The sequence below is a fragment of the Caretta caretta genome, chromosome 4 (genome assembly GCF_965140235.1).
Source record: "Caretta caretta isolate rCarCar2 chromosome 4, rCarCar1.hap1, whole genome shotgun sequence".
Lineage (NCBI taxonomy): Eukaryota > Metazoa > Chordata > Testudines > Cheloniidae > Caretta > Caretta caretta.
Window position 1 is genome coordinate 63,119,079 of NC_134209.1, and position 25,496 is coordinate 63,144,574.

Consider the following 25,496-nt stretch of genomic DNA (forward strand, 5'->3'; position numbering starts at 1 on the left):
CATGGCATTTTTTATAAAAAATTAGGGAGCAGTCATGGAAAATTTAGTAACCTGTGACTTTTACTAAATTTACCATGATTCTCCCTTTTTATACAAAATACTGTGACAAACCTGCAGCCCTAGTTATAAGAAACTAAAAATATGGTTTCAGAGTAGCAGCCATGTTAGTCTGTATTCGCAAAAAGAAAAGGAGTACTTGTGGCACCTTAGAGACTAACCAATTTATTTGAGCATAAGCTTTCGGGAGCTACAGCTCACATCATCGGATGCAAATAATAATAAATAAATGCTCAAATAAATTGGTTAGTCTCTAAGGTGCCACTAGTACTCCTTTTCTTTTTAAAAATATGGTCTTATAAGAGCAAGAGTTACCCAACCTTAACTATAGCCAGTGTTATCCGCTTTGCCTATAATATTTGTGACACATGGCCAATGCTATACTAATAAAATAAAAACCAGCAGGATCTTATTAAAGGGAAAAAAGCAAAATACCACATTTATTGTGAATACAGAAAGAATCATAGTAAGCAGCTAGTTATAGTTATAACATTCCACTCAATTTCATATTTATTCACACATTCATTCATCCAAACGCACACACGCAAGGTAGTTATTATAGTTACCAGCCTTGGAGTTGCTCATGCCAAGCCACTGGCCAGGTGGCCTGGACATGAGGAGGGAGCAGGGCCTTGACAAATGCTCATCTGATGCTCCTGGAAGTTGGTTTTCAGAATCAGACCCCAAAGTTCTCACTTTCGAGAGTCCATTTTTATAGGAGTTTCTTCTTATGCCAGTCTATGGGAATTGCTTCATCATGCTGTTGCTAAATCAATCAGCAGATGGCACATTCCTGACGGCTCCATGCTGCTGGATGTTATCTTGTTCTTTGGTTCTCCCATTCTTGAGGCTGTTGGGTGGATTCCAGTCTGCCCTCTGGGGGGTCCTCTGGTTATTTCCAATTGACGCCTTCTTCAGCCAATGGACACTGCATTCTTAGGCTGGCACCTCCCTGATCATTCAGTTATTGTCCATACCAAGCATCCATTCACATACATCCTCTACCTCTATTTTAATCACAATTGTTAATACAACAAAAGGGCGGGGAGTCTCTGGGTGCTGTTTCTGTTGTTACAGAGTATTGCTTTGAGTCTCTCTCTGTGTGAATTGCTTTGAGAACAGACTCTGTCTTAGAATGTACTAACGCAATTAGCAGCTTGCAAGTTTCACACAGAGAGGGAGAGAAACAGTACTAAAAACCAAGAGACCTCTTAATTAGTAATACCCTGGAATTTAAACTATGGGGAATCAAATTCATTTGTGATTTTAATAGAGAACTTCTTTAATATGATCCAACACCAGAACGGGTTAAACATCCTGCAAAATAAATGACTCAAATTCAACCCTTAAAGACATGTGGGAATATAATGTTTGTGTTTTCGTGTATTTACATATGTATCGGTAGTGGTCAACAATGTAATCAACAATGCTGTATTCTGATAATTCATTTATTTGAACGTAAGCTTACGTGAGCTACAGCTCACTTCATCGAATACATTCAGTGGAAATTTGTTAGTCTCTAAATAAATTTAAATAATCTAAATAAATAAATTGGTTAGTCTCTAAGGTGCCACAAGTACTCCTTTTCTTTTTGCGGATACAGACTAACACAGCTGCTACTCTGAAATCTGATAATTCAAAAATCAAAAAAAAATCCTAGTATTTAAATGAAGTGTAAACATGGCATATCTCTGTAGTCATCTCTCTCTGAAATGTATAGCAAATTGTCGGTGAATGGTGGAGGAAAAGGTGATTGTCTTATGTTAAATACCAGTGATAAACTTCCTTATGTTAATCTGTGTGAATAATTAACTATGCTGCTTAGGAAATAAGGGTCTGTTGTTCCCTGAGGGATTCCAACTTGTCAAAGACTAACTGTAATTTATATAAAGGATCCTTGGGTCCTGACCCTTTTTTTCTCAGATTAGTTTAAGCTTCATCAGGGGATACAGTATTATGGTACTTACTATATTTCACAAACTTAAAAACATTCCTATTTTCTTGTATATATTGCTATTTACTTTAGAAATGATCCAGTAATCTCCCTCCAGTAATCCAGTAATCTCCTTCCACATTACCATGACTTTACCAATTTATCAATTGTATGTCTTCAGCCTGTGACAATGGATGACTTTCATTTGTTAAAACAATCTAGCTCAAGTAAAGCTTGCTCATGTTTAATGGTAATGTTAGATAAATTGCAATATGCCAGAACTACCATGCATACTTCAGAAAGGCAGAATATTAATGTCCTACCCATGTGTCTAGACAATTAAATAGCATTTTTAAGATGCCAAAAGTTTTTAATAACCAATCTGAAGAGTCTGTAATGTAAGATTCATTATAGTTTAATTCTGAGAGGCGATGAGTCTATGAAATGCTATATAGATCATAAAGTGGGAGTTAGCCAGTTTTCTCATAGGGCAAACATTCACATCTAAAATATATTTGCAATAAATGTAAATCCATACATTTAAATGTATTGCAAGTTATAATATAAATCCAGATCTGCCCTACAGTCTTTCAATGTTTATAGATTGTTTTTTGTACTATAACTGACCCTGGGAAATTACCAAATGCCATTGTTTATATGATATTTTGAATACTATAACTTGCACAGCAAGTCAGGTAAAGGTTAGACTTAGTTTACTGTCAGCCCATAGTAAGGGATACTGCATCTGCACTATCCAAGAGCAGATGAGTGAAGGAACTGTGACTTAATAACAATTTCCTCCTTGACTCCCCCTTATTTCTGGGGGAAAGCAATCTGCTACTGGCTGTAATGAGTACCACCAAGGTTCTCGACTGTTTACACACTAGTATTCCCTTCCTACTTTGCCAAAATACATCTTCCTCCCTCTCCATTTAAGATGGGAAAGGCTCAGCTCCACTGACTGCTGCATTGGGGAGAAGCCAAAAATTACAACTATTTGTCATTCCTGTCTAGGCACTCCCATCCCCGAGCTATTAGGGAAGGAGAACAGCCAGTTCTTCAGAGTCCACTCTTTCCTCCACATTCCTAGAGTCTAGCTCACCATATCATCAGACAAGTAGTTCACTCCTGCAGAAATATTTTGGGATGCAGGGGTAGGGCTTTGGTTAAAAATTCTCAGGAAGCAATTCCCTCCCAAACTCCTATGTTTGCTTGTGCCATTGGCACTCAGATGACTTCTACATCTCTACCTTTCCACAAATCATGATGAAACCCTGGAATTTCACTCAAAAAAGTGTCGTAATCAGTAACACTCTAATTTTTAGATAGGCTAGCTGCTTGAGGGTGTGTAAGGAGAGAAGGCCTCAGTTTCGGTCTGGCTGAAAAAGAACTAATGTGAGCAAATGAGGGACCATGTTCATCTTTAATCATGTAGGAGTTTATAGAAGCAGCACGGGCCTATGCAGAATTGGTTGGGGACATACCTGAGGTGAAATCTTCCCTTTCAAGCGCATGGACTCTTGCTTTTATGCAAGGGTGGAATGTTCAACATCAGCTGACTTTCTTTTATGTTCATGTGTGACCCTAAGAACACCTTAATGCCAACTGGCAAGGGGTATACAAGAATATCATACCAGAATCAGAACATGGAGGAAAGAGTGGACTCTAAAGAACTGGCTGTTCTCCTTCCCTAATAGGTAGGGGATGGGAGTTCACCGAAGAATGTCATGTCATGGTTCACCAATGAATGTCATGTCAGGTATCAAAGAAAAGCTGGTGTCACACTGGTTATGACTATCATCATAAAATTTATGTGCTGCCATTATCTCAGGTGTTACCTTATAGTTTGTATCAAGGTGTTAATCCCCAGAAAAGGTGAAACACTGATTTTCTGCCAGACCAGAGATGTTTATCCATCTACCTATTGAAATATAAACTCAGTATTGTCTCATTCGGAATCAGCAGTCTGAGTTAAGTGAGTGTGAATGCTTGTGAAATTTTACAGGAAGAGAAGAACAGCAATGGGAAAAGAGCCTTATCGGGGGGCGCACTTCAAAGGTTTACGGGACTATAACTGGATGACAAGGAAAGCACCATGTTATCCTGCACCTAAGAAGTAAACAAACAGTATGTTTACATTTATGAAAATGGGATCACAACCAGCCTTGGTTGGAAATGCTGCAGAAGGCTTTTGGTGGAATAAGGCTGTTCAAGACAGGTAATGCACCTATTAAGTTTAGTCTGTAGAAAGTGTGTATTGATTTTGCTTTATATGTAACCCTTCTGTTTCCTTTATCCTTACTCACTAGCTCTTAAATCTTGATCTATGATAAGAAATGTATGATAGTTTTCACTATAAATATATCTGCGTGTTTTGGTATTACATAAGGAGCTGTTCATAAGTTGAATCAAGTGTGTTAGTGTTCCCTTGGGGACAGCAAACCTTGTATTACTGTGAGTTTTCAGTGGATAAGGGCCTGGACACTACAGGGGAAATGCTTCAAAGGAGCTTGGGGACTGGGGTGCACCTACTGTTAACCTGCAAGGCAACATAAGGGCTGGCGTAGACCAGACTGGGTGAATGTCTGGGTGATTAACAGGCTGGTGGTGTCGGGGAGCTGACATCCATTTAAGCATATGCAAGTCTCTTTCTCACTGGAGGTGGGAAGGGGGGAACAAAGTGACTCCCAACCCTGAGCACCCTGAGAACGGTCATATCTTGTTGGTTATTTATTATTTGTATTGTATAGGAACCCCAGTCATGCACCATTGTATTAAGTGTTGTATATGGAGCCTTGTAAACACCGCACAGTATTCCTATTCTCCCTGCTGTCCCCCATGAGTTTATGGTTCTTATATACAACACATTTCTATTATAGATGCTGATAGTACTCTTTTTTTTCTCTCTATAAGCAATGCTTTAGGGCCAAATCCTGCACCCATTGTTCCGTGACAAAACTGATCTTGACTTCATTGGAACTGAAGTGCAAATAAAAACTGATTTCTTCTTGTGGAGCCACAATTGCAGGGAAGGTGATGTTTTTTAAATTGGGGTGCTCAATATTATTATATGTCAGTAATCACATTTTTATTTTAAAATTACATTTATACTTATACTTTCAGTTTAATATACACACATTCTAAATTAGTCACTTTCTTTGTCACTGCACTTAAATTACTAAATTGTCATTTAGTTGCTCATTAGTGAGAGTAATTGTCAATATCTTGCCAAATAGCCTGTGTCCACTAGAAATAAGACTTGCATAAATTTAAAAGGGATATTTTGCTGGTAGTCAACGTACCACAATAATTTATGCTATAAATAATCACCATGCTATGGCTAGTAGTGTTTAGGCAGCTGTAAAATGCCTTTTGTGTAACTAGGAAGCACATTTTTATATCATTAAGAAAATTGATGAGAGTTAAATGTTGAGGGAATGCAGGTGGTATATTGTCTGAAACCTGCATAATTTTTACATGCTACTAATGTACTTTTAACTTTAGGTATGGTTTTATAATGAAACTGGTGACTATATTTTAACCTGTTAAATGCTAGAGAAATATACTTCTCAAAAGCAACCAGAGGAAGCTTATTAGAGCTGATCAAAAAATGGGAGGAAAAAAAAAATCTCACACACACAGAAATAAAAATTTTAAAGTGTTTCCATTTTGCAGGGTTTGAAATGGATTTTTCTTCACTTTTTTTTGGAAAAACAAACAAATGTTTGTGTATGCCTCCTTCCTTCCCCCTCTTTGCCACTGAGTGCAATAAAATTCATGATGCCCACTACTGGCTTTTTAGAATCTGTAACTTTTCCATAGTTGAGGAAGTTTTGAAAAGTTACAGTCTACAGAGTGGCAAAAGGGAAAATGGGAAATAAAGAAAAATGAAAAAGTGAAAAAACTCTCTCTCTCTCAATAGCATTCACTCTACTGCCTTCAGTGACAAAAAGGAAAAAGAGGAAGGCATCTATATTTCAAATATCAAAATATTCAGGCTTGGGAAAAAAAACCCCAAAGAATATATTGAAACCCAAAAAGATTCCTATGAAACCTGTTGATTTAGGGGGAAGAGCCATTTCTTTGATCAGAAGAAGGTTTTTGAATTTTTTTTTTATCAGCTCAGACTTGTGCTTAGGCAGGTGTTTGTTTCACACACAAAGGAAAAAAAATAAATAGCGGAAATATTGCTGGTGACTCCTGCCTGGGGAGTCTCCTTTTCACTTGTACTTTCACACCAGCAGCTGGAATTCCTGCAGCAGTCACCTACCCTAGAGTTCCTGCTCTCAGCTTTTCTTTGCTCACTGCTTTCCAGTCAGAGGGGGCAGTAGGTCCCAGGTCTACACTGATTTTGTGGAGGGAAGACTGGTGCTTAACATCAACCAGTTCCTCGTCACAGATCCTACTGCTTGTCCACCTGGCTTCAATCTGCCACATTGTCAGTGGGCCCTTCTTAACTGACTCCGGACTGTGCAGCCAATCAGCACTGTCGAGGTCTTCGAGACCATCCAAGGTCTTCGAGACCATCTGTAGTGCAGATCAAGCAATGATATGCACTGTCGAGGAGTGCCCACTAACCAAATTCAGCGGTGGGCTTCGAGAGCTCCATTTGGCCACTACGAACACTATTACTTGGCTTGGCGAGTACGCAAACGCTAAATAAATACTACTCTTTACAAAGTGACGTTTGAGCCTCTTAACTGAAAGAGACCCGAGCAGGAACCCATACAGATTTCCTTCTGGAGAAACCAAGATCCAGCTTATACAGTCTGCACAGCCGAGCATGAGTTTCCAGGGTTGGATAAGATTTGAGTTCTGATCTTAGGTTTTTCTACTAACTGGTAATAATATTTTTGTGTAGTTCAGAACCATTATTAATTACCAAGATCTTATATCGGTGTGCTAGGAAACAGAAAACTATCATTTCCTAAATTTTATAAATGGAGTACCTGAAAAAGTGCCCAAGGTCATTCCAGGCAGAGGAAGGAGAAGAAACTGGGTTGCTAATGTGACAGAGCCACATCCGCTGTATCACACTGCCTTTTAAAATAATGCCAGGTTTCAGAGTAACAGCCGTGTTAGTCTGTATTCGCAAAAAGAAAAGGAGGACTTGGGGCACTGTAGAGACTAACTAATTTAATTGAGCATAAGCTTTTGGGAGCTACAGCTCAGATAAATTGGTTAGTCTCTAAGGTGCCACAAGTCCTCCTTTTCTTTTTGCCTTTTAAAATGAATGTGCCAAATCTATAAGCTGAAAGCCATTGCTGTCACCACTAGACACCAATCTGCTGCTCCCTGAGCTAAGAATAAGAACCCAGGTGTCCAGATAGTGAACATCCCATAACTGCCAAAGTTTGTGTTCCATTCTAATGATTCTTCCTCCACACAGAGGACCACTGCCTACTTCTACTAGTTACTCCATGAGCTTAAGTGAAAGAGGTGAAGCGAAGGTCCTTGGTACAAACCCATGCAGGGAAAATGGTAACAACGACAGTTCTAGTGCATATACACAAATTGACAGAATTAAGCTTCTACAGACAGGACACACCATAATTATATTTAACTTCCCAGTGTTTGACTTTGCAACGTTTTTAGTGTAGATTTAGTAAATAAATAAAACAAGCCAGCCTCCTCCCCCTCCCTTAAAATTGCACGTATTGCGTGATTCCTGCAAGACTCAGAGCAGCTAATGAATTACAGAGCCTTTCCTCCAGAGGTCTCCAGTTGAAAGCTCAGTAGGGATTAACTGCTACCCTGGAGATAAACAGAGGCTTTCCCGCACTGGAGCTGCGAAGGCTCGTGCCCTTTCACTAGCACTAGCTTAATACTCCTTTTAAAGCTGAAATGCATGGTTACACCCCCCTTGTTTGCAAATGAGTTTATTAAATGTGCATAGGTCAAATCGCTGCACAAAACTCGCCACCTGTGCCCTGTCTGCCCTGGCACCGCCTCTCTGCCCCCCTCTGACTTCTCAAGGGGTTGTTCCCTCTTTGCTCCGCCACCCCTTTTTTCCTAAGGGCCAACTCTTGCCTCAACTGCGGGCTGCTCTGGCGGAAAGCCGCCTGTTTGGGGCGCAGGGCCGGGGAAGAGGCCGAAGCAGCCCGTCCGGGTGAGGCATGCCCGGGAGCCCCGTCTGCAGCGCTCCAACCGGGAAGGGGACACCATTGGGCTGTGCAGGGGGGAGGGGACTCTGTATAGACGGGTTGCACCTTTTCCTTCCCCTTTAGGGACTGATAGACAGCTGGCTGTACAGCCGTGACAGCCCAGGGCGCCGAAGGGCTTGTTAACCTCCCAGCCTTCAGGTCCCTGGCTGCCCCCGCCGCCGCCGTAGTTTTCTTTTCTTTGCAAACCGAGCAGCCTGACAGGGCGCAGAAGGAAGAATTCCCCGCGGCCGTTCCTGGATTAGCCCCAGTCTCCGTCAGTCACAGCTCGAGCGGCTGAGGCGCCGCTCGCCTCCCTCCCTTTCGTAACAACCGAAAGTAAAAGAGGCCGGGGCGGGCTGCGGGGGGGACGTGATTTGCTGTCATTGGTCGCAGCTCTCTCCACCGGTGCTGTCTCTGCGGCCACGTTCCCAGGCTTGTGAGTACTTTACAAACGTCAGCAACATTGTGTTTCTTTGCTTTCAGATCATTGTATCTTTGTTGTCGAAAGAAGGACTGTGGTCTGCTTCACTTTTCGGGGTGATCTAATCAGTAGTTTCCAGTCCTGCGTTTGCCTCTGATTGCCCCACCGGTTCTTCATAATTGTGCAGTCACCTTGCTGCTGTGGGAAAGACTTACGCAAACAAGGAAAATCAACTGTAGTCAGTGAATGTAACTATGCAGAAAATAGTGCAAAATACACAAAGTAAACGTTGTGAGCGGACGATAAGGAAGTTCCAGTCGTCTTGGGAGCTACTTCTAGCAATGATGGGTTAAATAGAGACAGAAGTGCAGGGTTTTTTAATTGACGGCATCTCTTTAAACCAGGGTCTTTGAAATAGCTTAATGACAAGGTGTAATTAAACATCAAGATGTATTACCATAGGACCCTACAACCTAGATGAAGTCCCATTGAAGTAAAGGGTGCTGGGGCATGCTAGCTCTTTCCAGTGTTAGGACTGTGCTCTTAACGGACCACTATGCTAGATGGGGCAAATGCATTAGTAGTTTTGCTCTTTAAAAAAATGCCTGTTGTATTTTCCATATAAAGATAGTCAAATGGCATGGGTCGCCTTGTTTATGCCTGCAAAATTACTTGGATAAAATCCACAAAAGCAAGAAAATTCACCATATTGTGCCCAGGAAGTGTCTTTGAGGGGATCTCTTCCTCTGTCTCTAGCCTGCATACCTATGCCTGGTTCTTTTAAGATATATTTTATTATGGATTACAATGTCAAATACAGTGGAACATGCTAGTAGTTCTTTGTTATAATAATCAGCTTGTGTTATGTGAATACCTGTCAAATGATCAGCAACGTGGCAGCCCCTTTGGCCATTATTTACGTTTCCCTGTATTTACATATGTCCATTTATTTGCCTCATGCAGGACAGGTGAAATAAATACAAAAGTGATCCCTTTTCATTTTGCCCTAAAATAAGGAGACACTCAATATTATAGTGCAATTAGAATTTAATATAAGGAAATATTCTTTACACAGCAGTAACATTGACCCATGGAATACACTCCCTTGAGAGGTTGTTGACACAAATGTTTTGGCTCGATTTTAAAATAGTTGGGAATAATTTAATTTATAATAAATAATAATTTATACGACTATTAATGACATTTTAACCATGCAAACTAAAAGAACAGATGGAAGCAACTCTCATGCTTTGAGGTATAAACTGATAGCGTGTTGGGATTCAGATGGGATTTCCTATGATCTACACTGTGCATTCTGAAGTTCACTAGCATTGCTCTGAAGTATTGGACATAAAATGGTCAGACTTTGGTGTAGCAGTGTACTATAAATAACTTAGACTCTGAGATGTCTCCTCCCTCTTCATTTGGCAGTCAGCTGGCTTTGTGAGAAGATATGCAAACAAATCTTGAAGCTGTTCAGCAATTAATTTTATGCCAAACTTTAGAACCCTGCCACTTCAACATCCAAAACACTTATAAGTCTTCAGTTTGTTCTGTGTTGACTGCTCCCCTCTACTACATGGTATGGAGAATGAAAACATGGAAAAGGAAGTAGGAGCTGTGCTGAACAGAAGCCTGGCTATGCTGCAGCATTTTCTTTTTCTCAATTTCATCTATCTCTAGTACTTCTATGTTTATAATTATGGAACTCAGCTTCATGGAGCCTGGGTATTGTGGCAGGGGAGAAGAGGAGCCAAGGAAAAGCTGCCCCCTGCCCCCGACATGGCATATTGTCCTGTTGAATTTAGGGTTGCCTACTGTCTAATCACACAAACCCAAACACCCTTGCCTCGCCCCTTCTGAGGTCCCACCCTGCTCACTCCATCCCCCGCTCAATCGCTTGCTTTCCCCCATCCTCCCTCACTTTCACTGGGCTGGGGCAGGGGGGTGGGGTGCGGGAGGGAGTGTGGGCTCTGGGCTGGGAGGTGGGGCTGAGGGGTTTGGAGTGTGGGAAGGGGCTCCGGGCTGAGCCTGGGTCAAGGGTTTGGGGTGCAGGAAGGGGTGCGGGGTGCAAGCTCTGGTAGGGAGTTTGGGTGCTGAAGGGGATTGGGGGGCGGGTGAGGGCTTTGGGAGGGAGTTTGGGTGCGGGAGGGGATGAGGGCTCTGGATGCAGGAGAGAGCTCCAATCGGGTTGGGGTGCAGGAGAGGTGCGGGGTGCAGGCTGCAGCTGGGAGGTGCTTATCTTGGGTGGCTCCTGGTCGGTGGCACAGCAGGGCTTAGGCAGACTCCCTGCATGCCATGGCCTCACGCTGCTCCCAGAAGTGGCTGGCACATCCCTGCGGCCCCAGGGAACTCCATGCACTGCCCACGTTCACATGCACCGCCTCCGCAGCTCCCATTGGCTGCAGTTCCCGGCCAACGGGAGCCAGGGAGTTGGCACTGCGGGGGAGGCAGAGTGCAGAGCCACCTGCTTTCAGGAGTGGCATGAGGGCAGGGTAGGCAGGGAACCTGCCTTAGCCCCGCTGCGTTGCCGGAGTGTCAGTGTGTAAAATCTCCCGGTTTGGCTTTAGTAGCCTCCGGGAGATAGGGTGAGAAATCGGGAGGGTTGGCAATGCTAGTTGAACTTGTGTTGCAAAATGCATCTAAATTAGTGCTTCTCAGAGACACTGTGTAGGGAATATGGGTGTTTAGATTTCAGGGGGTGTCAGGGTTTCCTCCCTCTGAACTCTGGGGTACAGATGTGGGGACCCGCATGAAAGACCCCATAAACTTATTTCTACCAGCTTAGGTTAAAACTTCCCCAAGGCACAAATCTTTCCTTGTCCTTGGATAAGTACTGCTGCCACCACCAAGCAAGTTAGACAAAGATTCAGGAAAAGGACCACTTGGAGTTCCTGTTTCCCCAAAATATCCCCCCAAGCCCATTCACCCCCTTTCCTGGGGAGGCTTGAGAATAATCTACCAACCAGATAGGTAAACAAGGTGAGCACAGACCAGACCCTTTGGTTTTTAGGACACTAAAAACCAATCAAATTCTTAAAAAACCAGACTTTATTGTAAAGAAAAAAAAAAGAGTAAAAGAAGCACCTCTGTAAAATCAGGATGGAAGGTAACTTTACAGGGTGATAAGATTCCAAACACAGAGGATTCCCCTCTAGGCAAAACTTTAAAGTTACAAAAAAACAGGGATAACTCTCCCTCTAAGCACAGGGAAAATTCACAAGCTAAACCAAAAGATAAACTAACGCATTCTCTTGCTATACTTACAGTTTGTAAACTTAGAAGCTTATTCCAGGTATGGTTTTAGGAGAGGTGTTTTTTTTTTTTTTTCTGCCTGGTCCCTCTCTTTGTCCCGAGAGAATGCAAAGAAAAGCCTTCCCCCACAGATTTGAAAGTATCTTCTTCCCTTATTGGTCCTTTTGGTCAGGTGCCAACCAGATTATCTGAGCTTCTTAACCCTTTACAGGTAAAGGAGGGATTTTATGCTACCCTTAGCTGTACGTTTATGATGGGGGGGGGGGGGATATCTGGCAAGGCAGAACCAGGGCTGCCAGCTCTTGTGATTTTTGGCTGGCGCCAGAGCCAATCTAGTAGTGATGTGAGAAGCTCCAGCCATCCCATGAATTTCAACTCTGTCCTGGGGAAACCCCCCCTCTGATGGGCTGCTTTCTCCACTGCCCTGTCTCAGGGGGAAAGTGGCTCTGCAGGCATGTTGCAGGAAGCAAGCAGGACTGTCCCCCTCACCACCATTTTCACAGAAGGGGAGGGGAGAAAAAAAGGGAGCATAAAAAGCCCAACAGCTCAGAATGGCACTGCTCCCGCCGCCCCATCTTCTTTTGTGAACGGTGGGGCAGTTCCTCTGCTTCTCAACTCTCCCTCCCTTGCTACACCAGACATAGGAAGGAACAGAAGGGGGAGAAGAGGGACCCCACTGCAGCTCACCCCAGGCCTGGGAGAGTAGGAAGAAGCTTCCTAGGAGCTGTAGGAGGGGCAGGGATGAGGCAGCAAGGCAGAAGTGGGGGTGAGAACTCCTGCAGCAGGGACCAAATGCTGAATACCTTTGAGAGCACTGGCAATGCTAATTGTCAATACACACAATGGGGATGGGCAGGAAGAGGTCAAAAATCAAGACAGACCAAAACACATTAAAATAATCTCATTTGGGTGAGTGGGTGGGGTCTTGCTCATGATTGTTTAACACTTGAGACTGGCAATACTTGGATTGTGCCTGTTCATTTACTCTGTAAAATAATGAACATATTATTTGTTTATTTAAAAAAAAATTCTGCTCTTGTGAATTTCAGCAGATTGCATGCTCACAAGAATAGACCAGACCTGCAAGAGCTGAGGGCAAAAGAGGCTTAATTTAACAACAAATAAAATTCTGACGCACAGTGTCTACAGAGACCAAGTATAATGTCATTGCAAATTAAAATAATACAAAACAAGGAAAATAATGTTACACTAACGCATACTAACAAGGATATTTTAGTGTACAGAGCAATGTATATATATTTATATATGGTTGGGCAGTTCTGCTTCTTGTTTTTCTATCCAGTCGTATATTTGGTTAGTCTATTATCTGAGCCATGGATTCTCTACTTGGTATGTTTCAGAGTAGCAGCCGTGTTAGTCTGTATTCGCAAAAAGAAAAGGAGTACTTGTGGCACCTTACAGTTAGTCTCTAAGGTGCCACAAGAACTCCTTTTCTTTCTACTTGGTATGATGACTTCGTCTATAAAAATCACCACTATTCCTGCCAGGCATAATGAGTCTTATTTAAAACTCATCAAAGTTGGACCCAGACCCTGTAGCTGCCTTCCTAATTTTTCGCACAAGCCAGCTGACTTTAGGAGATTTCAGAGAATGGAAGCATATGCTCCGCCATAACAAATGAAACCACCATCACTGATGTCAAAAACTGAGGCAGTAAGCCTTAGCTAGAATTAATAAGAATACTGAAATGATTATTTCAAAAATTTTAGCAGCAGATATGAGAATTACTGATTTGAAAAATACAATTGAGAAATATTAATGTGTTATAATGAATGGTTTATATAACTAATAACATCTCTTAGGCCAATATCCTCCACATTGTGTTTACAAACAAGCAGAAAGCCCCTCTTGTTAAGACCTCTAACTCCAGGGCCATTGCTTCACTCCTGTTTCAGCCCTGCTCGTAGCAGAATAGTAAAAATAAACAATAAAGCCGTGAGTTCTTGTGGCTTAAAGAGCCAGAAGAAACAGGGGTCTTGACCTGTACGCGCACTCCTTCAGGTTTCTCCATATCCTTGAGGGCTCAACAACAACAACCCAAGTTCAACAAATGCTACAAGGACTATTCATATGCAAGTGAAAAAATAATTATATACTACAAGGAAAGCACTCCTTTGGACAGCATGGAGGACGAGGTTGTAGGGTTGAAAAAAATTAGTGTGAGATGAAAGACATATCTACCAAAAATTTAAGGCATGTCTTATCTGTAGTAGTCCCTGATCCTGCAGACACTTAAGCATGTATGCCACTGTAAACATCTGACTAGTCCATAAAGTCAGTGGGACTACTCACATGGTTAAAGTTACACATGTGTTTTTAGGACCAGCACTTTTTAATTTGGTGCCCCAGATGAATTGCCTGCTCCTTTCTTTCCTGCTTGGGGCTGGGCTCCCGTGCTGGACCTGCAGTTCATTTCTCTCCCTTTCTGCCTCCTAGGCTCTCTGGACTGGAATGACTGCTATTTCTGTTCTCTGCGCAACACATGGATTTCCTAGATGGATGGCTGCACCAATAGAGAGGTGGTCATCAGAAATAGAGCACTCACTTGCTACATTACAAAATGTGGAAATTAAAAGGTCAGCATATTTTCAGCAGCATTAAGGAAGGAATGGATGCTCAAATTAGGTGCAAAACTGATTACTGAATGAAAATTATCTAAGCTATTATATGACATACAATTCTAAAAGGTCAGCCAGATGTGGCCTTAAATAAAAGGGGCTATTTTATCACATTTTACTCCAGCTAAGTCACTGGTTGACATTAAGCATAGACCCAGACTTCTGGAAAATATTAGTTATTTGGCTGCCAAACAGTTGTAACTCGGCACTGGAGAGTTCAAAAATCTAGGAAATTTTATGGAATATAATTTTTATATATTTATATATTTCAGTATACTGACATTTTACAAGAATAGATGGTTACGTGTGAGGGAAAGTTACTCACATGTGAGCCTTTCACTACAGAGAAAATGTGCACTAACTTATTGTAGAGTCTCAAACAATGCATTTTATCAATAAAATTAGCTATGCAGCCTCCTTTGTAGTAACAGCATTCCATCGGGTCTCTTAGAACAGATTTTACTTAGAATAGAATAAGGTTGATCAAATTTTGCACCTACTAACCTTGATTAGATTAATGTTCCACTAGCATAAATAATGCTATTTGTAAAGTGACATATTTGGACTTTGACTAAGTTGTCCAACAGTTGACTAATGCAAAGGCAAGAGACCTATCTCAATTAGTGATGCGGGTGAAAACACTGGCTGTCAAGAACAGGAAAAATTGATTTGTTTGAAAGAAAAGCATGTGCTGTGCAGCTTGGTTACTAATATAAACTTGCAAATTCTAGCAAACTCAAGTTTTTCCTTGTGACTTCTCTAATCAAAATCTGTCTGTCTGAAAGATCCACAACTTCTGATTCTGGACTCTTCAGTAAACTGAAGATTTGTCCAAATTGAAATAGGCTTCTCGACTTTTTCACATTAGCCTTGATTGTGTGTGTATATTTCCATACGTTGACCTGTTTCTTTCACATGCTGTAGAAGATGGAAGAAGCTAAAGTAAATGGGTAGCAACAGGAATCCGAGATTGTTTGTACAAAGGCCTTGCCATCATGTTGTAGGAGTAATATGCTTGGCAGATTCCCAGATTGTACTCCTGGACCAAATACCTGAAGAGGTTCTGCAACATTTGAAAAGTACTTTTCCAACATCTGGTCTAAGTGTGTTGCTTGTTTTTAGAATACAGTCAAATGCTGTAACAATGCTATCATCACTAACATTGCTACTTTTGATCCAAGAAGTTTGCAGCAGCATATATTGGTTTGTAAATAAATTCCTCCCGTCTGCGAAATAAAATCCTTCACTTTTACTTCTTTGTGACATGTGAGTGGAGATGCACTTATTCTCAAAAACAGTAAACTTTATCTTTGCCATAAATTGAGGAATGTCTGACAAAATTACTTTGTCTGATTCAGATACAATGATTGCAGAAGCAGTTGGATGTAGAATCTTCAGAGAGTTCTGCAGGTGAACACAGATGATATGACAGTGTGCCATACCCTTTTAAATACTTTAAGATTTTCAATTATCACTGTTTCTTGAAAAGATTCTTTGTTTTTAATAAACTGTCAAATGACATCACATTTCCCTATTTTGTTTTGCTGGAAAGTTTCAGTGTTACCATTTTTATCCTTATCATGTTTTTCATCCTACTACTTCTTAAAGACAGCAGCTACAATATGAGTAGTTTAAATTTATTTTATAACTTCTTTTGCTCTTGTAAAGATGTTTTCCAATATGCCAACCTTCATAAAGTCATTAAGAAGCAGGTTTAGGCCACAGGAAGCACAGCCTCTTGCAGTAGTATGTGGATATTTGTCCATTATAATATCCCTTGCTGCTTTCATATTAGTGGCATTATCAGTCATCAGAACAAATACTTTCCCACTTCCAATCTTCTTTAGTACTTCACATATTTCACTAATATACTCTGTAGTTTGTCGGTTCTCAGTAGTATATACCTCAAATAGTATTCATCACCATGTATTTTTTGAAAGCTTTCCCCGCCCTATTTTGGGCTTATGTCCTGCCCTCCATTCCCGTGTCTGTTGGTGTTGAGGTTTGGCACCACCGCCATTTTGAACTTTTTAAAGAAAAAATATTTTTATGTTTGAATAGGGGGAATGTTGCGTGCTTGTGCTTTGATATGTTTGGTTGATTGTTTAGAGAAAAAGTTTGAAAGAATAGAAAGAGGGGCCTTAAAGATTAAAAAAAAAAAGATTTGGTTAGGTTTAGAGGACAAAAAGAAAGAAAGGTTATTAAACAAAAGAAAGAGTGTTTGGTTAGGTTTAGTAAGGTCAGATGATTTTAAAGGACTAGTCTGGCATGTTATTAAAGAATCAAAATTTTTTGAAATAAATTTAACATATTTATTAAATATAAAGTTAGGTTAAAAAAGAACACAGAGCAGAAAAAAGTGAATTTTATAAAGCAGAAACTGTTTAGTAAGCACATGGTAAAAAATTATAAAGGCAGGTTAATAAAGAAACATTTTAAAACTTGAAAATATTAAATATAAAGGTAGGTTAAGAAAAGAGAATTTTAAAATATTAAATAGGTTAAAAGAGCACTTGGCAGTAAAAAGGGAATTTTATAAAGCAGAGACTGTTTAGTAAGCATATGGTAAAAATATAAAGGTCGGTTAATAGGAAAGCATTTAAAATTTGAAATATAAGGATAGGTTAAGAAAAGAGGATTTAAAAATATTAAATAAAAGAAACATTTTAAGATGGCAGAAAAGAAAGCCCCTTTGCAAAGGGCAAAGATAGGTAGCACGTGGTTGAGTCAGAGAGAGATCTTACCCTTGTGACTGTTCCTGTGGAAAGAGAGAGATGCCAAGGCTTAAAACCACTCAGGTTAGTTATCTCCGCCTTTGGGTCGGACCAATCAGATGCTGTTCTACAGCTGTGTCATAGAATACATTTTCCTGAACCAATCCTATAGTCCCAAGATTTTTAAACAAGAACCATCTTCCTCCCCTCCCCTCACTACTTCCCCTTTAACTGCCTTCTGTTAGATGTCCAGAACGTAGAGATAAGAAGTTTTGTTCCTTTTCAAATTTTTGAACAAAAGCAAGTAAAAGTTATATTAAGTTTTGTAAAGAAATAAAGCTTTATTTTATAATCACTTAAAAAGACAAGCCTATTTGAAGAAACAGCCCTTTATTTATAGGTGTTTTAATAAAAAAATGAGCATGCAGAAATACCCCAGGGTTAAACTACAGACCACCAGTTTATCAAAGTAATTTATAGTAATAAAAAAATTTCCCCTATACTTTTGCTAGCATTGGTTATTTTTTAGTGAGGACAGTTTGAAGCAGCCTTTCAAAGTTAGTGGATTAGAAAAGAAGACCGCTTTGCAAGACAAGCCTATCTGAAGAAATATCCCTCCATTTAACACTTTTACAGGTGTGTTCCAATAAAAAATGAGCATGCAGAAGCATCCCAGGGTTAAACCCACAAACCCTTACTAACAAATAGGGTTTAAAAGCTTTTCCCTATGCTTTTAATGAGGACAGTTTGAAGCTGCAGCAAAAACAGCATCTTTGAGCCAGTGGATCAGAGATAAGAAGATTGCTTCTTTCCCTACTTTTTAACCAATAGAGGTGAAAGTTATCTTAACCTTTTATAAAGGAATAAACACTTTAAAAGACAAGCCAATTTGAAGTAACAACCCTCCATTTCGCACTTTTACATATGCATTTCAATAATAAGTTAGTATGCAGAAACCATCCCGGTATAAAACCACGGACAAACTGTTTATAAAAGTAATTTATAGTGATATTGTTTTCCCCCTGTGTTTTAGACTAACTTCATTTTTTAGTGAGGACAGTTTGAAGCAGCATGCTTTTGCAGGAAAGCCACTTTAGCAAAAACAGCATCTGTGAGGCAGTGGATCAGAGATAAGAAGGCAGCTTCTTCCCCCACTTTTTAACAAATACAAGTGAAAGTTATATTAAGTTTTGTAAAGGAATAAACACTCTAAAAGGAAAGCCTATATGAAGATACAGCCCTTTTTAAAACATTTTTACAGGTGTGTTTCAATAAAAAAAAGGAGCATGCAGAAACACCCCAGAATTAAAACCACAGAACCTTAGTAACTGTTAGTTTATATTCCCCATATTCTGTAATCCACTGGACCAGAGAGAAGTTTATTTTCCTCCCCACTTTTTAACAAATCCATGTGAAAGTTATATTAAGCTTTCATTTTCTTAGGACTTCTAGATTTAAGTATGAATTTTTCTGTTGTATTATCAGAATGTCTTTGTTTTTAAATGTTTGCATCCCATGTGCTGAGACACAGGTACAATCTCCTGTGTTTGTTTTGGGTCCATAGGTGTTATTAAAATAATACATCACAGGCTGGAGCTGTGGTTTTCTCTGCATTTTACAAACCGATAAGACTAATTAGGCTAGCCAGTGATCCATGCACCATAGTCTGCCTTAGCAATGCTCTAGGGCAGGGGTTCTCAAACTGGGGGTCGGGACCCCTGAGGGGGTCACGAGGTTATTACATGGGGGAGTCGTGAGCTGTCAGCCTCCACCCCAAGCCCCACTTTGCCTCCAGCATTTATAATGGTTTTAAATATATTTTAAAAATGTTTTTTAATTTATAAGGGCAGTTGCACTCAGACGCTTGCTATGTGAATGGGATCACCAGTACAAAAGTTTGAGAACCACTGCTCTAGGGGGTCAACCCTTCCCTTTGCTTGTTGTTTTACACAGACTTCTTTCCTAACTTTTTAAACACTGGCTTCAGAGTAGCAGCCGTGTTAGTCTGTATTCGCAAAAAGAAAAGGAGTACTTGTGGCACCTTAGAGACTAACCAATTTATTTGAGCATAAGCTTTCGTAAACTACAGCTCACTTCATTGGATGCATTCAGTGGAAAATACAGTCGGGAGATTTATATACACAGAGAACATGGAACAATGGGTGTTATCATACACACTGTAAGGAGAGTGATCCCTTAAGATGAGCTAATACCAGCAGGAGAGCGGGGGGACGGGGAGGGAGGAAGGGGAAGAAAACCTTTTGTAGTGATAATAAAGGTTGGCCATTTCCAGTAGTTGACAAGAACGTCTGAGGAACAGTGTGTGTGTGTGTGTGGGGGGAATAAACGTGGGGAAATAGTTTTACTTTGTGTAATGACCCATCCACTCCCAGTCTCTATTCAAGCCTAAGTTAATTGTATCCAGTTTGCAAATTAATTCCAATTCAGCAGTCGCTCGTTGGAGTCTGTTTTTGAAGTCTTTTTGTTATAATATTGCGCATTTTAGGTCTGTAATTGAGTGACCAGAGTGATTGAAGTGTTCTCCGACTGGTTTATGAATGTTATAATTCTTGACATCTGATTTGTGTCCATTTATTCTTTTGCATAGAGATTGTCCAGTTTGACCAATGTACATGGCAGAGGGGCATTGCTGGCACATGATAGCATATATCACATTGGTAGATGTGAGGTGAACGAGCCTCTGATAGTGTGGCTGATGTGATTAGGCCGTATGATGGTGTCCCCTGAATAGGTATGTGGACACAGTTGGCAACGGGCTTTGTTGCAAGGATAGGTTCCTGGGTTAGTGGTTCTGTTGTGTGGTTGCTGGTGAGTATTTGCTTCAGGTTGGGGGGCTGTCTGTAAGCAAGGACTGACCTGTCTCCCAAGATCTGTGAGAGTGATGGGTCATCCTTCAGGATAAGTTGTAGATCCTTGATGATGCGCTGGAGAGGTTTTATTTGGGTGCTGAAGGTGATGGCTAGTGGCGTTCTGTTATTTTCTTTGTTGGGCCTGTCCTATAGTAGGTGACTTCTGGGTACTCTTCTGGCTCTGTCAATCTGTTTCTTCACTTCAGCAGGTGGGTATTGTAGTTGTAAGAATGCTTGAGAGAGATCATGTAGGTGTTTGTCTGAGGGGTTGGAGCAAATGCGGTTGTATCCTAGAGCTTGGCTGTAGACAATGGATCGTATGGTGTGATCTGGGTGAAAACTGGAAGCATGTAGGTAGGAATAGTGGTCAGTAGGTTTCCGGTATAGGGTGGTGTTTATGTGACCATCGCTTATTAGTACCGTAGTGTCCAGGAAATGGATCTCTTGTGTGGACTGGTCCAAGCTAAGGTTGATGGTGGGATGGAAATTTTTGAAATCATGGTGGAATTCCTCAAGGGCTTCTTTTCCATGGGTCCAGATGATGAAGATGTCATTAATATAGCGCAAGTAGAGTAGGGGAGGGATACAATTAACCTAGGCTTGAATAGAGACTGGGAGTGGATGGGTCATTACAGAAAGTAAATCGATTTCCCCATGTTTATCCCCCCCCCACCCCGTTCCTCAGACGTTCTTGTCAACTACTGGAAATGGGCCACCGTGATTATCACTACAAAAGGTTTTCTTCCCCTTCCTCCCTCCCACCCCTGTTCTCCTGCTGGTATTAGCTGATCTTAAGTGATCGCTCTCCTTACAGTGTGTATGATAACACCCATTGTTTCATGTTCTCTGTGTATATAAATCTCCCCACTGTATTTTCCACTGAATGCATCCGATGAAGTGAGCTGTAGCTCATGAAAGCTTATGCTCAAATAAATTGGTTAGTCTCTAAGGTGCCACAAGTACTCCTTTTTTAAACACTGTTCAAATTTTAACAAATGGTGAGATTACATTGAAAGACACTTTGTGAAAGTTTTCAAAAGTATTTTATTTCATTTACTGATTGTGAAAGACAAAACCATTGGTTTGTGGCTGCATGAAGCTCAGATATAGCCTATCTGAAGAACACCCCCCTCTCTACTTTCCCCCCCATACTTTTAACACTTGCTAAACATGCAGTGTTTCATTATATTAAATAAAGGTTTTTTTAACATTTAACATGAGAATACAGCATTGACTGAGATGCAACATAACATGACCTTTTTAAAGGATATTCCGTATGCAGTGAGGCCTATTTGAAGCATTTTGGTTTTGTTGGTTTTGTTTGTTTTAAAGTTTAACGTGAAAAAACAGTATTGACTGAGCTGCAACAAAACAAGGCCACTCTTAGGGATATTTTGTAGAAGTTCTGTGAACTAAAAATGTTTAAGATACTAGCCCATTCTTTTAAAAAACAGTATTTTTAAAGTACCAAAACGGCAACTGGCTAAGAATATGAAAACTAGCAATTGAGGGGAGTTTACATGTGTGTGTTAATAAAAAAAAATTTTTTTAAAGTTTGGATTTATACAAAATACACAAGAAAAAATTAGCTTATGTAAAAAAGTTAGTTCTCCCCCCGCTCCCAGAGATAAGGAGTCAGCCCCCTCACTGACCCACTTTCTTCTTTTCTAATGTTTTTTTAAAATATAAACCGAGGACAAACAATTTTTTTTAAAAAGCCACAGTGATCAGGCCATGGGGTAAGAAAGCTGTTCTGAGTTTTAGGGGGAATGTTGATCACTCTTTTAGTGAAAGTTTGTAGGCAGCCATTCTGTGTTAGTTGTTATGCTTTAGCACGGGCAAGCGCTTGTCATTTGGAAATACTTTCCCACTTTATGAGGTATTATCTCCCCCATTCTATGGCCTATCAGAAATATTAACAAAAACAAACTTAAAGATATGTTGTAGCCGTGCCTGCAAAGCAACAATTTCACTGGCTTACAAAAGCTGTTTTTGCTAACAGTGGTTTTGCTGCAAAAGCATGCTACTTCAGATTGTCCTTACTAAAAAATAACCAATGCTAGTCTAAAACGTAGGGGGAAACTTTTTTATCACTATAAATTACTTCTATAAACAGGTTCTGTGTTTTTAACCCTGGGATGTTTATGCATGCTCATTTATTATTGAAACACACCTATGTAACGATGCTACCTCTGGTGGGACACTGCTGAGAGTATCAATACAGGACAAATTGCTTAGAGCAGGGCAGTTACAGCCCAAAGCTGGGGTTTTTCCACTTATAAGGCACACCAAATCAGTCAGACAGAGAGGACTTTGGTTTTACCCCACTGGCTAACCATAAGTCATACAATCAATTCCCTTAGACACTCCAGTTTCTCAGTATCACCACTAGTGCCACTCGTTATGGGGATGAATGGTTATGAAAACCAATACCCCAGTAAAAGAAAAAAGGTTCTCTCGATCCCAAAGGACCACGCCTCAGACCCAGGTCAATATACCAGTCAGATCTGACCCACAAATCATGCTGTTGCCAATCCTTTAGAATCTAAAATCTAAAGGTTTATTCATAAAAAGAAAGAAATATAGATGAGAGCGAGAATTGGTTAAATGGAATCAATTACATGCAGTAATGGCAAAGTTCTTGGTTCAGACTTGTAGCGGTCATGGGATAAACTGCAGGCTCAAATCAAGTCTCTGGAGTACATCCATAGCTGGGATGGATCATTCAGTCCTTTGTTCAGAGCTTCAGTTTGTAGCAAGGTTCCTCCAGAGATCAGAAACAGGATTGAAGACAAGATGGAGGAGATGGCAGCAGCCTTTTATAGTCTCTTGCCATGTGGCCTCTGCTTTCTTTGTTTCAAAGACAAGCTATGCAACACAAAGCACAAAAAACCCTTAGGTTTCAGAGTAGCAGCCGTGTTAGTCTGTATTCGCAAAAAGAAAAGGAGTACTTGTGGCACCTTAGAGACTAACCAGTTTATTTGAGTATAAGCTTTCGTGAGCTACAGCTCACTTCATTGGATGCAACATTATGCTCAAATAAATTGGTTAGTCTCTAAGGTGCCACAAGTACTCCTTTTCTTTTTTTTTAAAAAAACCTTAGAGTTCTGTCCCTGCATGCCTTGCTGAATCACAAGGTGTATCTGCCTTCTCTTAATGGGTTGATTGTATAGCTGATGGTCCTTAATGGGCCATCAAGCAGGCTAGGCAGTGCTGACACCAAATTGTCTGTCTGGGGTGTCACCCGGAAGCATAGCACAAATACAGACAGTATAGAGCCAATACTTATAACTTGAAATACAAAAATGATACACGCGTACAGATAGCATAATCATAACCAGCAAACCATAACCTTGTCCTAGACACCTTATTTGACTCTCGTTAAACAAGATTTGGTGCCACTACAGGACCTTGGTTGCAAAAGTGATCTATAAGGTCCCAGTTCATGTTAATAACATCACACCCCCGACACAAAATTGATGCAGGAAGGGGTGAGACAAACACCACTGACTGCATCCCAAGAACTCCCTATCCTTGGTTCTGTCTTACAACAGCTAGTATTGGTATATAACAGAAATGGGTTATCAAAGTCATGTTCAATAACATGATTGAATTTCTTTACAAACTCAAGGTAAAACTTGGTTAGAACAATAGTGGTTTGGATCTGCTCTTGCAGCATGGTTCCTGTATGTCTTATGTGATCTTGCCAAGAGCTAAAGAACATAGCTACTTTAACCATACAACCTCTAGCAAATCTTTGGAACCCAATTAATATCAAGACAATGTAAATATTAAAAATCTTGGCATTTAGCTGTGAAAGCAATATGGTAGTGTGCCTCAGTTTCCCTTTTCATACAGCACATCAGGTCTGGAATGTCTTTTCTCCTATGAAAATTTCTAAGACTGTTTACAGCCATTAACGGTGAAACATCACTATAACAAGGCCTTTTAACATAAAGCGTGTTCTTATGTATTCCTTTTAACATGTTCAAGGGTTTTTTCAAAAGATTAGGCACATTGTACATTTTTACAGTTCTTAGTAATAGCAACACATTAGTTACAAAAATCACCATTAGCAATAACAACAAATCCATTGCAGGTCTCCATTTACAATCATTTTTATTATGCCACACTTTTGGCTCAATACCATTGGGGTTTGGGCCTTTTAGGGTTACCCTGTGGCTTCCCTTGGCAAAATTAAGTTCTCTTTTTTCCTCCTTGTTCTGTAGGATCAAACCCTGATTTCTTTTGCTTAACAGAATCCACTGGCTGATTGGGTGTGATCTCTTTGCTAACCGCTATTAGCAAGTCTTTCTTCTCTCTGTCAGCCAAGTAAGTTGCACCAACACAGACAGGAGCTTGTTCACCAGTTTTTAGATCCTTAACTGCTACCAATTCCAAGGCTGCACTCTGTCTTAAAGAGATACCATCCATTTTCACTAGCAAGTTAGACTCCTCAAGGTTCTGTGGTCCTTCCATTACCAACCTCTGCTTCCACATGAAATCAGATGTTAAGTCCACTGAGGGTATGTCTACACTACAGAATAAGGTCGAATTTATAGAAGTCGTTTTTTTAGAAATCGGTTTTATATATTCGAGTGTGTGTGTCCCCACAGAAAATGCTCTAAGTGCATTAACTCGGCGGAGTGCTTCCACAGTACCGAGGCTAGAGTCGACTTCTGGAGCGTTGCACTGTGGGTAACTATCCCACAGTTCCCGCAGTCTCTGCTGCCCATTGGAATTCTGGGTTGAGATCCCAATGCCTGATGGGGCTAAAACATTGTTGCGGGTGGTTCTGGGTACATATCGTCAGGCCCCCCTTCCCTCCCTCCCTCCATGAAAGCAAGGGCAGACAATTGTTTCGCGCCTTTTTTCCTGAGTTACCTGTGCAGACGTCATACCACGGCAAGCATGGAGCCCGCTCAGGTAACCGTCACCGTATGTCTCCTGGGTGCTGGCAGACGCGGTACGGCATTGCTACACAGTAGCAGCAACCCATTGCCTTCTGGCAGCAGACGGTGCAATACGACTGGTAGCCGTCATCGTCGTGTCTGAGGTGCTCCTGACCATGTCGGCTGGGAGCGCCTGGGCAGACAAGGGCGCAGGGACTAAATTTGGAGTGACTTGACCAGGTCATTCTCTTTAGTCCTGCAGTCAGTCCTATTGAACCGTCTTATGGTGAGCGGGCAGGCGATACGGATTGCTAGCAGTTGTACTGTACCATCTTCTGCCGGGCAGGCAAGAGATGAGGATGACTAGCAGTCGTACTGTACCATCTTCTGCCGAGCAGCCATGAGATGTGGATGGCATGCAGTCCTTCTGCACCGTCTGCTGCCAGCCAAAGTTGTAAAAGATAGATGGAGTGGATCAAAACAAGAAATAGACCAGATTTGTTTTGTACTCATTTGCTTCCCCCCCTCCCCTGTCTAGGGGACTCATTCCTCTAGGTCACACTGTAGTCACT

At 40.9% G+C, this 25,496-nt stretch overlaps 1 protein-coding gene across 1 annotated transcript in view; it reads left to right on the forward strand.

Annotated features, from left to right (window-relative positions):
- The first annotated feature begins 8,051 nt into the window (after positions 1-8,051).
- Positions 8,052-25,496, forward strand: part of IL15 (interleukin 15) — a 99,161-nt gene continuing 81,716 nt past the window's right edge. Inside the window, exon 1 of the mRNA XM_048847035.2 lies at positions 8,052-8,569. The gene's annotated coding sequence lies outside the window, so the exon portion shown is untranslated. The remainder of the gene's footprint in view (positions 8,570-25,496) is intronic.